Source organism: Littorina saxatilis, linkage group LG1 (genome assembly GCF_037325665.1).
Source record: "Littorina saxatilis isolate snail1 linkage group LG1, US_GU_Lsax_2.0, whole genome shotgun sequence".
Taxonomy (NCBI): domain Eukaryota; kingdom Metazoa; phylum Mollusca; class Gastropoda; order Littorinimorpha; family Littorinidae; genus Littorina; species Littorina saxatilis.
The window spans coordinates 4717003-4734309 of NC_090245.1; the positions used below are offsets into that span (position 1 = coordinate 4717003).

The 17307-nt window shown below is 41.8% G+C and overlaps 1 long non-coding RNA gene across 1 annotated transcript; it reads left to right on the plus strand.

Annotated features, from left to right (window-relative positions):
* Nucleotides 1-4756: 4756 nt before the first annotated feature.
* LOC138959690 (uncharacterized) lies at nucleotides 4757-17142 on the plus strand. Its single transcript, XR_011453788.1, has 2 exons — nucleotides 4757-5079; nucleotides 16970-17142. It is a non-coding gene; the product is annotated as an uncharacterized lncRNA (long non-coding RNA).
* Nucleotides 17143-17307: the final 165 nt, after the last annotated feature.

Sequence of the window (17307 nt, forward strand, 5' to 3'; positions counted from 1 at the left end):
ATATAGAATGTGGATTGTAAACGTGACACTTGGCGTCTAGAAAGCCTTTGAAATGTTCATTTATCAAAACAAAGTCATGCACACATTTCTATCTGATGGCGAATTTTTTAATGAAAAAACGTCAGGTATTAATAATCAGAGTAGACTAGGACTCATTGTTTTTTCCTAGAAGGTGAGTGGGGGGGAGGGCGGACATCACAAATACATCAAAAGCACTGCACTTTTGACAACTGTGACGTGTGGTCACAAAACAGTGCAAACAAAAGCATTGTTTCAGGGGTATTTTCCAAATGTTAATAGAAATGTTTCGGCCAGAAACATATTTGCATGTGAAGATCTGCTTTTCTCCTGCTATTAAATATAGTCGTTTTATTTGAGCAACCTTTCGACATGACGTCGCAGACCCTAGACCACGCATACTTTCCAAAATCGTGGCTTTGGTAAAGATTACCCAAACAGCGCTTTACTTGGCATAGCTGAACTTTCCAAACACCCGTTTTCACACACTTATGGTTAATACGTACATGGAGATGTATAGGATTTACTATGTCTGTAAGTTTTCAGTTTGTCCTTCTTTCCGCACTTGGATCTGTGGCGTTTATCGGGCGATTGAGTTCAAATTTGGCGTGTTGCGTTGACATGGGGCACACACGGTCGCAGCAAAAAAGGAGGGTTTTACCTTTCACAAAAGGAGGGTTTTACCTTTCACAAAAGGAGGGTTTTACCTTTCACAAAAGAGTAGAGATAGATATGTAGATACCCTAAGGCCATGTTCAAGTATTTATTCCCCCCTCTGCTTCTTTACCTCTGTAAACTTGTAGGGGTAGTTATTTTTCGATAATGACCCAGCAACCAAACAAATAACGACCCAGCAACAGCCTGAATCCTCGATAGTGCAATGGGTTGAGAAGTTGTTCTGTTTCGGTACTACTTTTTGCGACTGAAAAGTTCCGAACGCTCTAACGTACGAAGTATACATCTCTGGAGCAAACAATACAAACATACCGCATTTAAATTAACAACTATAGGCCTGAACACATGAATCTTCATATAAAATCCATGAGTTCGGTTGTTTTCTGAATCTAGATTTGCCGTGCTCAAACGTTCATCACAAGCAATTTCCCGCAAGGCAAGTAACTCATACTTTGTCTAGCGACAAGAGTAGTTCCCCTTCTTTTCACTCAGTTTCTTCGACAACAGACTGCAATCCGACGGTCAGTTTTCAACAATATTTCATTTAATAAACAGATCACACGCAACCAATGCACACATCTCATCAATTTAAACAACATAAAGCGGTTTCATACACTATTTTCCCCAGAAAACTGAACTTCATACAGTTTTTAACGTTGGAACACGGGTGCAAAAGTTCGTCTGCTAGTCCCATTTGACGAAAGAACATTATCCTAAGCGATACCAAAACATATACAGAACACACAATATCTGCCTTTGCCGCCACAGCAGAATAACAGCATGATTATCTGTGTACTTGATTTTAGTTCAAAATAAGAAAACTGACAAGAAGTGTTAACAGAATGGAATGATTTGCACGGAACTATACAACCGCGCATTAATCGATCGCCTGCGCAGGTTGACTGGTTGAGTGAATAGGATTCGATCAAACTTTCGCAGAAAACCTTTTCTTTTCTTTGAATAACTGAAGAAAGGAGGAATAAAGAGGTTACACACCTCGTCTCAGTGATTATAAAAAATAATGGTCTCAGTTCGCGGTCATGAAAAAGCTCGCTAAAGCTCGCATTTTTCATGATCCGCTAACTGCGACCATTATTTTTAATAATCACTGAGACTCGGCGTGTAACCTCTACATATACCTATCTACCGTGTACGCTATGTGCAGGTGAGTCATGTACGGTAACTCTATTATTTGCCCTGAATACATTAGCATACTCCGAGGCTTTCACTGTCGATCGTTTCACAGCTTCCTTTGTCTTTTTGGGCGGTGTCTTGACCACCCACGTTCAGCACTTGTTCCGGTGAGGGGTGTCCTCATTTAAACCCCAACCCCACACTGTATGCAGTCTCTGGGCAATTAGGAAACAGTTTACTGGTGGGCAAAGACTGCCCATTTGTCTCTACTCTCAGTCAACACACAAATTGCACACTCAAATTGCACACTTCCTATTCCATTCTCGCATAAATAATTTCTTGATAGACGATTGAAATTACAGTACTCTGTTTTTGACTGAGAGCCTTGCGAAGATCGATTCATGTAAGCTACACTGACACACAGACACACAGACAGACAGACACACACACACACACACACACACACACACACACATTCTCTCTCTCTCTCTCTCACACACACATAGACACACACACACACACACACACACACACACACACACACACACACACACATACACACACACACACACACACACAATACAGAAGGTAAGAAAAAATAGGTAGGTGATAAGCTTAGTGTGCTTGCAAGAACAAAACCATGGAGAAAACCCACTAAAGAGCATAGTGATGTCGGCACCGTTTCGCTGTGTGCGTTCTCGGAGTTACCTGTCTACTTCGGTGCCAAATGATGCGTGAAATATGATGATGTAAGCGCTGTTTAATCGCCTGTTTGGTCACGGTGCATGCCCCGCGTGGAGTTCCAGAGGGGAATTATCAATCTCTGAATGACAACGGTAGGCCAGGTATGGTGGCTGGCGCTACGCTGGCTGAAATATAGATGTGTGTGAGTCTGTTGTTGTCTGGTTTTACGCTAGTGGTATCAGGGAAACCCAGCAAACACACAACGTAAATACGACGTTGCGAAAATGTGAATTTTTCGTGTCATTAGCAACGTTGCGAACTTTACGTGAAATTTACGTTGAGCCAACCAAAAAACGCAACGTAAAACCAACGTTGTGTCATTGTGAGATTTTGGTGTTCTTTCGACGTTGTAATACAACGTAAATTTTACGTGAATTTCACGTTGCATTTTGGTGTCTTACAAATGTTGCGAAGATTACGTGAAATTTACGTGGATCCAACCAAAAAACACAACGTGAAAGCAACGTTGCGTTACAGTTGTGTTTTTTTGTTTTTTACACGTTGGTACATAACGTAAATTTCACGTGGATTCCACCTTAAAAAGCAACGTAAAATCGACGTTGTATTATTGTGATTTTCTGGTGTTCGAACAACGTTGGTATACTCACGTGATTTTCACGTGAAATTCACGTGATTTAAAAACAAAAGTTAGTTTGATACAACAAACGTTCCTACAACGTAGTTTCAACGTAAACACACAACGTTGGGGTTTGATTGATCGCCAACGTGCCCTCAACGTGAAATCCACAAAGTAAATCCTACGTCAGTCATTACCAATTTTTCACCTGCACGGTTTCGTATCGTTTATCAATATATATATAGCCTTTGAAAATTACGTAAGGTGAACAGATTTTCACACACAGGAGATAGATATGTGCGAAACTATCACCGAATAACAAATGACTCAGTCAGACGTTATGAAATTAAGCGCCGATGTACCGCGCAATGTATTTGATTGCTTTGGCGTTCCAAATGCGTCCGGTTACATTTTCTGGCATCATTAATGCATCAACGAGAATTGAAAAGTAATGCTAAAAATATATTTGTGTACGTTTAAAGTTGATCTACTGTGCTCATCAAACCTCTTGTTGTATTTTGTAAATTGGCGAGAGGGGGGCAGAATACATGAACCTAATCTCTGTGATTGTCTATACGTGCGTGTGTGTGTGTGTGTGTGTGTGTGTGTGTGTGTGTGTGTGTGTGTGTGTGTGTGTGTGATTACACGTGTTAGTGTGTGTGTGTGTGTACACATGTTAGTGTGTGTGTGTGTGTGTGCGTGCGTGCGTGCGTGCGTGTGTGTGTTTGTGGGTGTGTGTTTGTGTCCCTCGGCGCGTGACAATATATCTGCCAATAAGTTGAACTAAAACAGGGTTCAAGTGGGAATTACACCTGAAAAAGCAGGAAGGGAGCAGAATACATGTTATGTACTCCGTTATTTATTGTTTGATATGTTATAACCTGGGAGAAGTCACCCTCGCACCCCGTCCTTAGTTTCTCTTGACCTACCTTTGAAGTATTCTTGAGGACATGACTAGACTACCCGATTGCGCCCATTGCACGGCATAAGAGAGCGCCGTTCCACCCGGCCGATTCCGCTATAGACGTCACGCGTCCAAGGGAGGTAATTTTCGAGCCAGTTGCATTGACTCGGCCAAGAACGCAAACTTTCTTCGATTAAAGGCATTGTAGCATGTCTAAAATCATGGGACTTGTGTTATCAAGCTTTTAAAATCACCAAGTAACTTTTAAGAATAGTTTCAGTTACATGCGAACTCATTCTGCTGAACGGATTTTGAGAGCCAGTACCCAACAGCCTTTAAATGCACCTCTTTCCTTTTTTCATGTTCTTTTATGGTTTGCCGATTTTGTTAACATTTTTGCATTCATGATGAAGATTTTATGGTGACTGTACAGAAATGTACGTCCTCTAGTTTCTAACCTTCCAAAAATTGGGGCTGGGGGTCGGGGGAGAGAGAGAGAGAGAGAGAGAGAGAGAGAGAGAGAGAGAGAGAGAGAGAGAGAGAAAGAGAGAAAGAGAGAGAGTGAGAGAGAGAGAGACAGACAGACAGAGAGACAGACAGACAGAGAGACAGACAGAGAGGGAGAGAGAGAGATAGAGAGAGACAGAGAGGGAGACAGGGAGAGAGGGAGGCAGAGAGAGTCAGAGAGAGACAGAGAGAGACAAAGTCGAAACTTTGTCAATCATTTCGGTTTTTTCACCTGCATTTTTAGTTTCGTAATATTCTATTCAATTAATGTTCGGTCAAACAAAGAGGTTCACTAATTGTGTAAGACGAAAAGAGTATAACATAAATGCATATTGTTTCAAGGAATTTGCTGAGTTAAATGGATTTGCGAGTGCGAAACTTTCCCTCCCCCAAAAAGACGCGTTACTAACCGACAGTGTTCTCCGGTGATGGCAACGGTCGACTTTGTGTATCCCAAATTTGGTTTTCAACTTTGATGAACACTTTCAGGACTAAAATATTCATCGTAATCAACTCGAAGGTAAGTTGTTTTCATTTGTTCCACATGAGACGTTATCTCTTATTGTACTCCATGTACACATGCACAGATTACTTGATTGTCGAGACCATGATTGGAAACGGACCGGCCAAAGATGGCGGGTCTTTCCAATAGTCACAATCACAATGTCAGCCCTAACTCAGTTCAAGGGATACACATTCTTTTAGACTCAACTTTTGAGTCAGTATAGCGAAACAATGGGTCACAAGCGGTGGAACACAAAGGAAAAACACGTTTCACATAGACGGACGCAACCTTTAGAAAGCTGTTTAATCAGACTAGCTCAGTGCATGAGACTGAAAGCGGGGGCGGCCATTGATATCTCAAGTACTTAATTGGGCATTTTACGATCTTGAGGGAGGACGATGTATCCAGACAAGCTGCTTCAAGTTCAAGTGAATCTGCCCAGGGGACAGTGGTATGAGAAGAATTCAGAACTTGACACATTGGCTCATTACATACTTGACTGTCTTTTGTCGACCTGTTCTGTTACTCACTCAAGTAGGCAGCCGAGATACCCTGCCGGTCACGATTTCATCTTTCGCCTGTGTACATATTTCCCCCTCGACATATACTCAAGACTGAAATGTTGTTTCCTGGTAAAATTAAGAAGTGAAATTATTTAAGGACGAAAAGCATGTCAGTTTCTTGCATGTGAAGAAAATTGGTGGTAAAATTTAATAGATTTCAACCCCAAAATCGAATTCTTCTAAAACGTGTACTGAGTGGTTACGTCCCTTGATTAAGAAGGAAACATTTTAGGATGAATCAAATTTCTAAGTTAAATAAAACAAATTGGTTGGACAAATTTGGCCCCATGAATGTAAGGTACACAAGGTCGCTCATCAGTACTATCGAAGGGTGTTTTTTTGTTCAGTGTAGAGTTTATACTAGATCAACGAGGCCGAGAAGCGAAATATCAACACGGCGAAAGATGAAAACGTCACACCGGGGGAGAGAGCGAGACAAAGAGGAGCTATCGGGTGGAGAATGGGGAGTTGATTCGGGGAGGGGGGTGGATTAAAGATGAACGTATCAAATTGTTATTTGTAAGGAGGAGAGAGTGAGACAAAGAGGAGCTATCGGGTGGAGAATGGGGGAGGGGATTCGGGAGGGGGGATTATAATGTGTGTGTGTGTGTGTGTGTGTGTGTGTGTGTGTGTGTGTGTGTGTGTGTGTGTGTGTGTGTGAGTGTGTGTTTGTGAATTTACCGCAATATGCGGACCAACTAGGACCAAATGGGGTCGTCCGTCGCTATATCGCAGCAATTTGCGGACATCGGCCAAAAAATGCGACTATTTGCGGACGTCCCCAAATAGGCGGTCTTTGGTCCGCAAATTGCTGCAATATAGTGACGGACGTCCGCAAATTGCTGCACCCCACTAAAAATTAATTTGCAAGTTGTCCTCATATTGCTGCGATATAGGTGTGGACAACGAGACCTGTTTCACACAAATTCCAGATCCATTGTAATATCCATTTTCAGATCATACACAGATTTTACACATTTGCAGAGCATCTCTGTATTTAGTGCCAACTGCTCCCAGCGATTTTATGTCGTTTTTAAACTGCTGTAAAATATTAACCAGATACATGTATAGCACGTCAAAAACAAAAGCAGATTTGCGGAGGAAACTTAATGGCTGTTCGATTAGTGCATAGTTTGTAGTTGCTGTCTTATTTTTACCTCCTCATAAAGTGTGTGATACGGGGTAAGGATGAAGTGACTCTTGATTGCATGCAAACACGCTACAAAAATCGTAAAAATGCATTGTTTTGTTCGAGGTTAAAATAGTCGATCGTTGACGAATTGCATCCCTCTTTATGATCTACCAACGTGTTAGATAATCACATAAGTAAACAAGGTGTCGTGAACTGCAACGTGTGTGTACTACATGTACATACATGAACTAGATTGTTTTCTCTTTTTTTGTGTATAATTATTACCACCGTTATTCTCAAAAGAGCCAGTAAAGAACTTTGTTTGTTAGTTTGTTTCTCTGTTTGTTTCTCTGTCTACGGATTAGACTTGTTTCTCTGGTACTCTGGGGTCAATGTGTGTGTGTCCTTGTAAAATAAAGTTCAGTGCAGTTCAGTTCAGCTCGCGGCGAGAATTGCCTAAGAAACACTAATTCCTCGCCACACTCGCCAAATCTAGCGTCTAAGAAACGGAGGACTGGCTGTACAAGAGCAGTACAAAACATTGAAAGGAGGAAGGCCCAACGACTGTGCTCTCTCTGCCTGCTTCTGTGGATTAGGTCAGCACGTTTTTCGCGTGGAATTGCGTTAAGTTACCGCACACACGTAGGCAGTCTCCAGTTATACGGCAAATAGCAGATCGTTATCATACACACACACACACACACACACACACCACACACACCACACACACACCACACACACAACTACGCAAGAGGTGTCTTCTTATTCCTAGCCGAAGGAAAGCAAGTTAGAGTGCACACTGTTCAGTTCACTCCTTGCACGCATATGAAAGCAGCTGTGCGGGTTTGTTGCTCAGGTTTAAGGAGTTTAACATGCAGGTTTCATGTTGTGAGCAAGTGCCCTACATTCTATTCGACGGATGACTGATTGTGTGTAGTTTATTAAAGTATAATACTTGTGAAAGTCCCCCCCCCCCACCTCCTTACCATACCTCTTTCAACCGATACCCCCATCCCTTCTCCCCATCGCAACCCCCTCCCCCATCCTAAACTTGTTTGACGAGTTCGGGGTATACTGCATAGGACATTGCTCTAAGAAATAACATCCTGTTTATTTTACTAATTTGAATGGCGATAATGATTTAAGACCCCCCCCCCCCCTCCCATGGATGACCTACTTTCCCGTCCTTGCCAGTCGCTCAAGAAGCAGGTAAGGTGTTTCTATAACATAACAGACGACTCTGTGACATTGGTGTCTCGAAACAGGGTCGATGGAGGTTTCAGAAATGTTTACTTACTGCAAGTGGAGTGTGCACGTTAAAGATCCCACGATTGACAAAATTGAATAGGCATAAATAAAAATGTCCACCAAAATACCCGTGTGACTTGGATTAATAGGCCGTGAAAAGTAGGATATGCGCCGAAATGGCTGCGATCTGCTGGCCGATGTGAATGCGTGATGTATTGTGTAAAAAACAAATTCCATCTCACACGGCATAAATAAATCCCTGCGCCTTGAATATGTGCGCGATATAAATTGCATACAAAAAAAATAACAAATAAAACAAATAAAAAATCCCTGCGCTTAGAACTGTACCCACGGAATACGCGCGATATAAGCCTCATATTGATTGATTGATTGAAGTGGAGGATAGGCCCCTAATATGGATGTCTTTAGCTTCACGCTGATAAGTAGCTTGTACTCTTGCGAAGAAGTTTAATATAGTGTTTGGTAGTTTTACTCTCTTTAGCTAGCCTTTAGGCCTAATTGGAGCAAACTAGGTTTGATAGAAATTCATCCAAAAATGAATACAGAACATTCACAACTGGTCCTTATCAAGGGCCCATGTGGACCAGTAAAGAGGCTAATCACAGTAAAAAAAAAAAATTAAAAAAAAAGTCGCGTAAGGCGAAAATACAACATTTAGTCAAGTAGCTGTCGAACTCACAGAATGAAACTAAACGCAATGCAACGCAGCAAGACCGTATACTCGTAGCATCGTCAGTCCAGCGCTCACGGCAAAGACAGTGAAATTGACAAGAAGAGCGGGGTAGTAGTTGCGCGAAGAAGGATTGCAGGCTTTTCTGTACCTCTCTTTGTTTTAACTTTCTGAGCGTGTTTTTAATCCAAACATATCATATCTATATGTTTTTGGAATCAGGAACCGACAAGGAATAAGATGAAAGTGTTTTTAAATTGATTTCGAAAATTTAATTTTGATAATAATTTTTATATATTTAATTTTCAGAGCTTGATTTTAATCCAAATATAACATATTTTTATGTTTTTGGAATCAGCAAATGATGGAGAATAAGATGAACGTAAATTTGGATCGTTTTATAATTTTTTTTTCTTACAATTTTCTGATTTTTAATGACCAAAGTCATATTAATTTTTGAGCCACCAAGCTGAAATGCAAGACCGAAGTCCGGGCTTCGTCGAAGACTACTTGACCAAAATTTCAACCAATTTGGTTGAAAAATGAGAGCGTGACAGTGCCGCCTCAACTTTTACGAAAAGCCGGATATGACGTCATCAAAGACATTTATCAAAAAAATGAAAAAAGTGTTCGGGGATATCATACCCAGGAACTCTCATGAAAAATTTCATAAAGATCGGTCCAGTAGTTTGGTCTGAATCGCTCTACACACACACACGCACAGACAGACACACACACACATACACCACGACCCTCGTTTCGATTCCCCCTCTATGTTAAAACATTTAGTCAAAACTTGACTAAATGTAAAAAGGCTCCTATACTTCAAAATAGCATGATACTTCTTCTTCAGCATTCCAGAAATTCTGGTGACGTGTGAGCTCGTTTGCCCATTTGGGTTCCCCATAGTCAGCTTCACTCCGCTTTCGTTGGGTACAGGCACGCTGGGTATTTTCGTGTTTCCATAACCCACCGAACTCCGACATGGATTACAGGATCTGTTCCGTGCGACACTTGGTCTAGTGCTTGCGTGTACACACGAAGGGGGTTAAGTCACTAGCAGGTCTGCACATAAGTTGACATGGGAGATCGGAAAAATCTTCACTCTTAACCCACCAGGCGGCAGCGACCGGGATTCGAACTGACGACCCCCCGATTAGGAGGCCGACGTCTTACCACGGGCACTGCGCCACTTCGCCCGAATGATACAAATTAGTGAGCAAGTCAGACTGATTAAAAAAAGGCTTCACATTTATCTGTTTCGGTTCGACGAGAACATTATTTGAACCACAAGAGGACACTAAAGAAACATATCAAAATACAAAGAGAAAATAAAAGAAATGTCCGTCGGTCCGTCCGTCCGTCCTTCTGTGTGTGTGTGTGTGTGTGTGTGTGTGTGTGTGTGCGTGTGTGCCTCTCTCTCTCTCTTTCTCTCTCTCTTTCTCTCTGTCTGTAGGGGCGGGGATATAGCTCAGTTGGTAGCGCGCTGGATTTGTATTCAGTTGGCCGCTGTCAGCGCGAGTTCGATCCCAGGTTCGGCGGAAATTTATTTCACAGAGTCAACTTTGTGTGCAGACTCTCTTCGGTGTCCGAACCACCCCCCGTGTATACTACATTGGGTGTGCACGTTAAAGATCCCACGATTGACAAAAGGGTCTTTCCTGGCAAAATTGCTGAGGCACAGTTAATAATTGTCTACCTATACCCGTGTGACTTGGAATAATAGGCCGTGAAAGGTAAATATGCGCCGAAATGGCTGCAATTACTGGCCGTATAAAATTTCATCTCACACGGCATCACTGCAGAGCGCCTAGAACTGTACCCACGGAATATGCGCGATATAAGCGTCATTGATTGATTGATTGATTGTCTGTCCGTATCTCTCTCTCTCTCTCTCTCTCTCTCTCTCTCTCTCTCTCTCTCTCTCTCTCTCTCTCTCTCTCTCTCTCTCTCTCTCTCTCTCTCTCTCTCTCTCTCTCTCTCTCTCTCTTCCTCTCTGTACATACTTAGCAAGAGATTGCCGGCGAAGGATAGGCCTACCCGAAGTTGTCACTCAGCGCTTTTTCAAGAGGCAATTGTTAAAGCAAGCTTTGTCATGAAAGACTGATGGAAAGGGCTTTCAAGTCCATGAGGAGAGAGCAGCAGACACAAAAATTGCATTCGGACTTGTAAAGGATCCTACTTCATAGGTCACACATCATTACGTCCGGCTGAGTTGGCCACCGTCGTCAGCTGGATAGTTTATTTTATTCTACATACGTGAGAGAGACACTCGTAAGATAATAATTGTTAAAATCACACGTGTGTATATCATGCAAATGAGGTCATATCAAACAAGTCTGGCAGGGATCTGTTTTCCACTGCTTATGATGCCAGAGTCATCGAGACGAACGTCATTATAGAAAAAAAATTGCGCTCGCTAATTGCCCTCGATGAATTTTTAGAACTAACACGTCACGCCACACTTTCAGAGTGACGTTTCTTTACTTTGACGTAATATATTGCACGAGGCTTTAGAAGAGATCGAGGTTCCAAAACAAGCGTCTTCAATATAGCTGCCTCGACTGCAGGAAATTTTCAGTAAAATACACGTAAGTACAGTCTCTACAGTGTGTAGGATAAACAGAATACTACATGGCTTGCTGTGTCGTACCAGATTTACACTCGTTGCTTTTTCAAATAATGAACAGCTCGCTTTCGCTCGCAGTTCAATATTTTAAAAAACAACTCGTGTGAATTTGGTACAACACAGCAAGAGTATTCTCTATGTCTCTGTGTTCCCGTCAAACCAACTGAGCTACTCCCGTTTGTTCTTTTGAACAAAGGTGGTCAATTAATATTCAGAATTCATTCTTATCATACTGACATAATACAGTTCACTTTTGTTTTAATTTGCCAAGTTGTACCTGTAACACATTTTCGGAAATGTTATGTCATAATGATAAGCGCACCAGCACATTGTGTGTAAAAAATGTTAGTGTCTCGGATGTTTAGTTTTTTGTCCATTTGAACTTGTTTAAGTTATTAACAAGTCGCGTAAGGCGAAATTACTACATTTAGTCAAGCTGTGGAACTCACAGAATGAAATTGAACGTAGTCCGCCGCTAGTGAAAAAAGGCAGTGAAAGTGACGAGCCTGTTTGGCGCGGTAGCGGTTGCGCTGTGCTTCATAGCACGCTTTACTGTACCTCTCTTCGTTTTTAACTTTCTGAGCGTGTTTTTAATCCAAACATATCATATCTATATGTTTTTGGAATCAGGAACCGACAAGGAACAAGATGAAAGTGTTTTTAAATTGATTTCGAAAATTTAATTTTGATCATAATTTATTTTTTTTTAATTTTCAGAGCTTTTTTTTAATCCAAATATAACATATTTATATGTTTTTGGAATCAGAAAATGATGAAAAATAAGATGAACGTAAATTTGGATCGTTTTATAAAAACATTTTTTTTTTACAATTTTCAGATTTTTAATGACCAAAGTCATTAATGAATTTGTAAGCCACCAAGCTGAAATGCAATACCGAAGTCCGGCCTTCGTCGAAGATTGCTTGGTCAAAATTTCAATCAATTTGATTGAAAAATGAGGGTGTGACAATGCCGCCTCAACTTTTACAAAAAGCCGGATATGACGTCATCAAAGACATTTATCGAAAAAATGAAAAAAACGTCCGGGGATATCATACCCAGGAACTCTCACGTCAAATTTCATAAAGATCGGTCCAGTAGTTTACTCTGAATCGCTCTACACACACACACACACACACACACACACGCACGCACGCACGCACGCACACACACACACACACATACACACACACACACACACACACACACACACACACACACAAACACACACACACACACACACACACATACACCATGACCCTCGTCTCGATTCCCCCTCTATGTTAAAACATTTAGTCAAAACTTGACTAAATGTAAAAATGAACGACAGAACACAGCAACTGACGTAGATTTGGATCGTGGGTGGCACTCGAACTTCCCAGTAGTAGTATAGTAAGGGGGATCTCATGCCTTTTTGAGGACGCCATCTTGAGGACGCATCTTGAGGACGCAATCTTAAAACGTCTTGAAACATCTTACGTTTTGAGACAATGTCTCGGAACGTCTTGGAACGTTTTACATCTTCGTCTTTGTTCACATCTTTGTCTTAACACCATCTTGAAACGTCTTACGTCTTGAGACCATGTCTTAGAACATCTTGAAACGTCTTGAAACGTCTTACGTTCAAATCTTCGTCTTGACGCCATCTTGAAACGTCTTACGTCTCCATCTTTGTTTAAATCTTCGTCTTGAAACGTCTAACGTCTTGAGTTTTGTTTAAATGTTCGTCTTGACACCATCTTGAAACGTCTTACGTCACCATCTTCGTCTTATAACATCTTACAGTCTAATCTTTGTCTTGACGCCATCTTAAAACGTCTTACGTCTCCATCTCTGTCTTGACGCCATTTTGAAACGTCTTACGTCTTTATCTTTGTACAGATTGCGCAATCTTTGCCTCTAGCTCTCATTTTCTTTGTTTTTAAAATTATTTATTTCGTTGTCGAGGGTATAAAATAAGGAAGTGTATGTCGACTTACAGCAATGGATCCACGATGGAAACACCCTTTTACCTGTGTCTTGACGCCGTCTTGAAACGTCTTACGTTTCCATCTTGAACCATCCCTTAACCTGTGTCTTACGTCTCCATCTTCGTATACCATTTTGTCGTTGTCATTATCAATGTACACAGTTTTGTCTTTCCACTGACCACACCATACACTCAGAGGATAGCTGGTGGTGGTGGTGGTGGGAGGGTGCGGGGTCGATTGCATCAGACGATCAGTACACAAGGTGTTCTACATATGACAGGTCGGCATAAACTGGTCATCAAACCATGATGCAAGACTTATTGTTGAATAAGAAGTTCCAACTGATTGTGCATACACCAACAACTTTAGTGGCACAAGCTGATGACAGATTTAAAGCTCTAAGCCTAGGAGATAATGAATGAGGTGGGGGACAGCAAAACGAAATAAACCACACATGGAAAGAGTGGAAGGTTGCTGGGGTCGATTGCATCAGGCTATACGGGTACATTGGGTATCAAACTTGTGACGGTTCGGGGTGCAAGCTGTAATTATCAAATACTCACAGAGATCAAACGTTCAGAGAGAGAGAGAGAGAGAGAGAGAGAGAGAGAGAGAGAGAGAGAGAGAGAGAGAGAGAGAGAGAGAGAGAGTGAGAGAGAGAGAGTGAGTGAGAGAGAGAGAGAGAGAGAAAGAGAGAGAGAGAGAGAGTGAGTGAGAGAGAGAGAGAGAAAGAGAGAGAGAGAGAGTGAGTGTGAGAGAGAGAGAGAGAGAGTGAGTGTGAGAGAGAAAGAGAGAGAGAGAGTGAGTGTGAGAGAGAGAGAGAAAGAGAGAGAGAGTGAGAGAGAGAGAGGGAGAGAGAGAGAGAGAGAGAGAGAGAGAGAGAGAGAGTTGACAGTGGATTATTACTTTACAGGCCGTTGGCCCCTGGAAAGGGGTAATATAATTATGCAGTGACAACTTTACCTAAAGCTTGCAGCGTGGAAAAACACCATGCATAATATGGTGTAATGAATAAGACCGGTACATAGCTGCATTCTGCTCCTGTTATAGCACACGGCGGGTACAACGTGTCCCCAATGTGCAGCAGAGCCGAACGACACAAGGGTCCGGGTATGATTGTACCTGTCACCATGGCCTGTCTTTAATGACAGCCAGTGTTGTGTAGAATTATTTTCTCTGGGCCTCAGTGTATCTGTCATCATGGCCTGCCTTTTATGACAGCCAGTGTTGTGTAGACTTCTTTGTTCTAAGCCTCAGTGTATCTGTCATCATAGATTACCTTTTCGCCCACAAGTGTTGTGCAGACTTGTTTACTCTGAGCGCCAGCCTACCTGTCCTACCCCTGTTGTTATTCACCCCCCCCCCACACACACACACACATACATACACACACACCTTGGATTATCTCTTTTATAAACAGAGAGATTGCAAGAGACAGAGATAGATAGACAGACAGACAGAGACAGTCAGTCAGCGAGACATTGAGACAGACAGTGAAACAGACGGGGGGGGGGGGGGGGGGGGGGGGGGAGATCGAGAGAGACAAAGACAGAGACGGTTGGGTAGTTATTTTTGTTTAACGTCCCTTTAACCGTTATGGCGATACCGGACTGGGACAGAGGCAGACAGACAGACAGATAGAGAGAGACCCAGAGAGAGAGAGAGAGACCCAGTTTCTGTTCTGCGTAAATGTTTCAGTTTTCAAAACCATACATAATTGGATTTCTGCCGAGTAAGGTCCTCGGCTGAGTTCATCGCGACCTGGATGTGCAGTTACATGAGACGAACAAGAGTCCGGGTAAGCTTGCTCCTTTCAAAAAGGCAAGCCTGTTTTCACGGCCTGTGTTTGCTTCGAACGTCAGCGTACTCGTGATTATAGCAAGTCAGTCGTGACTCAATTAACCGGGTACAGAAATGTGAAAGACAGCAGCTTTTGTCCGACGTAAACGTATCAACTTACGCTCAACCCCCAACCACCACGATCCCACGATGAGTTCTTCGCGACCCGAATGTGCAGTAGAGTGAGACGTCTCGAGGATCCGGGTACACGTATCGCGTGACCGTGATGAGTCCTTTATCTTCACGCCGGAAAAATAGATCTACCTCGTGTTTTGTTGGCGTAACACAAAATATACGGTTCGCATTAGCTCGCATTTGATAACAAAGATATTTATCGAAAAAAAGAAAAAAATGTCCGGGGATATAATTCCCAGGAACTCTCACGTCAAATTTCATAAAGATCGGTTCAGTAGTTTAGTCTGAATCGCTCTACACACACACACACGCACAGACAGACAGACAGACAGACAGACAGACAGACAGACACACACACATACACCACGACCCTCGTTTCGATTCCCCCTCTATGTTAAAACATTTAGTCAAAACTTGACTAAATGTAAAAAGGAACCTTCTTGGTATGGATAACACTGGAAATATAACGTGGAAAACTTGTAATTATAGGTGCTGGACTTTCAAATTCAACTTGATCGCACATGTCGCCCTTAATTGTCTCTCTCACTGCTTTCTTATTACCCTTGCAAGTTGAAACCACCCATTCCTCTCTTGCTTGATGGTAACTTTAATTAAGTTCTCCTTTTTCCCAACCGTTTTGTCCCAGCATATAACCACTTCATGTCCCTAATAGGCACTAGTTTCTGTGAGGACGTTAAGCTTAAGTTAACCAACCAACCAACCGTTTTGATACTACCCATGTATCATGTATGTTTCTGAACATTTTGTTTTTATTTGGTATTGCTTCATTTTTCTTTTTTTCATTTACAATGTATAATCTGTGAAAAAAAGGTCCAAACCAAATTACTTCTAGTTTCCGATGACAAGGAGTAGTGTATTTAACAAACAAAGCTTGATTGTAATGATTGCTTCCATTTTCTGTGCACCTCCCACCTCTACACATACACTTGATAGTCTTCAACTTCGACCTACAGCGATCGGTGAATAATTGAGACAGTACTAGCTCCGAGGAGCTTTCCATGTTACCGAAAGACTTTGATTTAGATAACAATATTGGAAAAGATGTGAGCCTTTTTATCCTCAAGGAGAGAGACGGACACCGACCCCTATAATGAGCTTTGGAGCGTGTCAAAGTTCATTGCATCCTGATCAGCATATGAAACGTTTATCGCTTATTGTAGTTGTGTATAACTCATAGTAGTGGGAATAAGGTGACGCGCTAGTGAGAGTTTGTGTGTAAGTGTGTGTGATCAGTAACGGATGTTATTTGTGTTTTGGCCAATCACAAACATTTAATTCTTGTACACAGATTAAAGACAGTTTCCCTTCCAGGTCAAATGTCTTAATGATGCAAATACAAATAAAATACCCCCAAACTGTTCTGAAACGATCAAGTTTCGTTTGAAATACTTCATTTCTTATGGAAGGAATACACACTGGCACACAGTCTTTTGTTGTCTTGGCTTGCGGCCTAAATCTGACACAACAAGGCTCGAAGAAGGGACATAATGCTTTATTTCATATATTAAAAAGAAATACATGTAGTGTCAACACTCAGTTGGCAGTAGGCCAGAGACATAGTAGGCAGTGCAAAGTTACTAAAAAGTGACCTAAGTTGAAAAGATGTGTATTTCTACTCCAGACATTATGGAGGCTCTGGTGTCACTAATATCAATGTGCTGTCTTTGCTTTGTTTAGCGACCAGCATCAAAGAGGCGCATAGAGGACTGCCTGGGAGAAGAGGACCACCAGGACAAAGAACGAAATCGATTGAATATGCTGTGCTGTTGCCCTGCAAAGTTGCGTGCATGTTTAGTTTCTCCACAACATAATATGCATGTTTTTGTTATGAAATAAAATTGTTGATCGTATCTTGAGTTTATGGTGTTACATGTAATAGTCCTTATGATCTGTGACTGAGTGTGAAAGTTGGTGTGTGTGCGTGTATACATTTACCAAAACCTACATTCACTCTCAACGTTGCATTCACGTCGAAATCAAACCAAACCACAACCACAACCAAAAATTCACGTTGT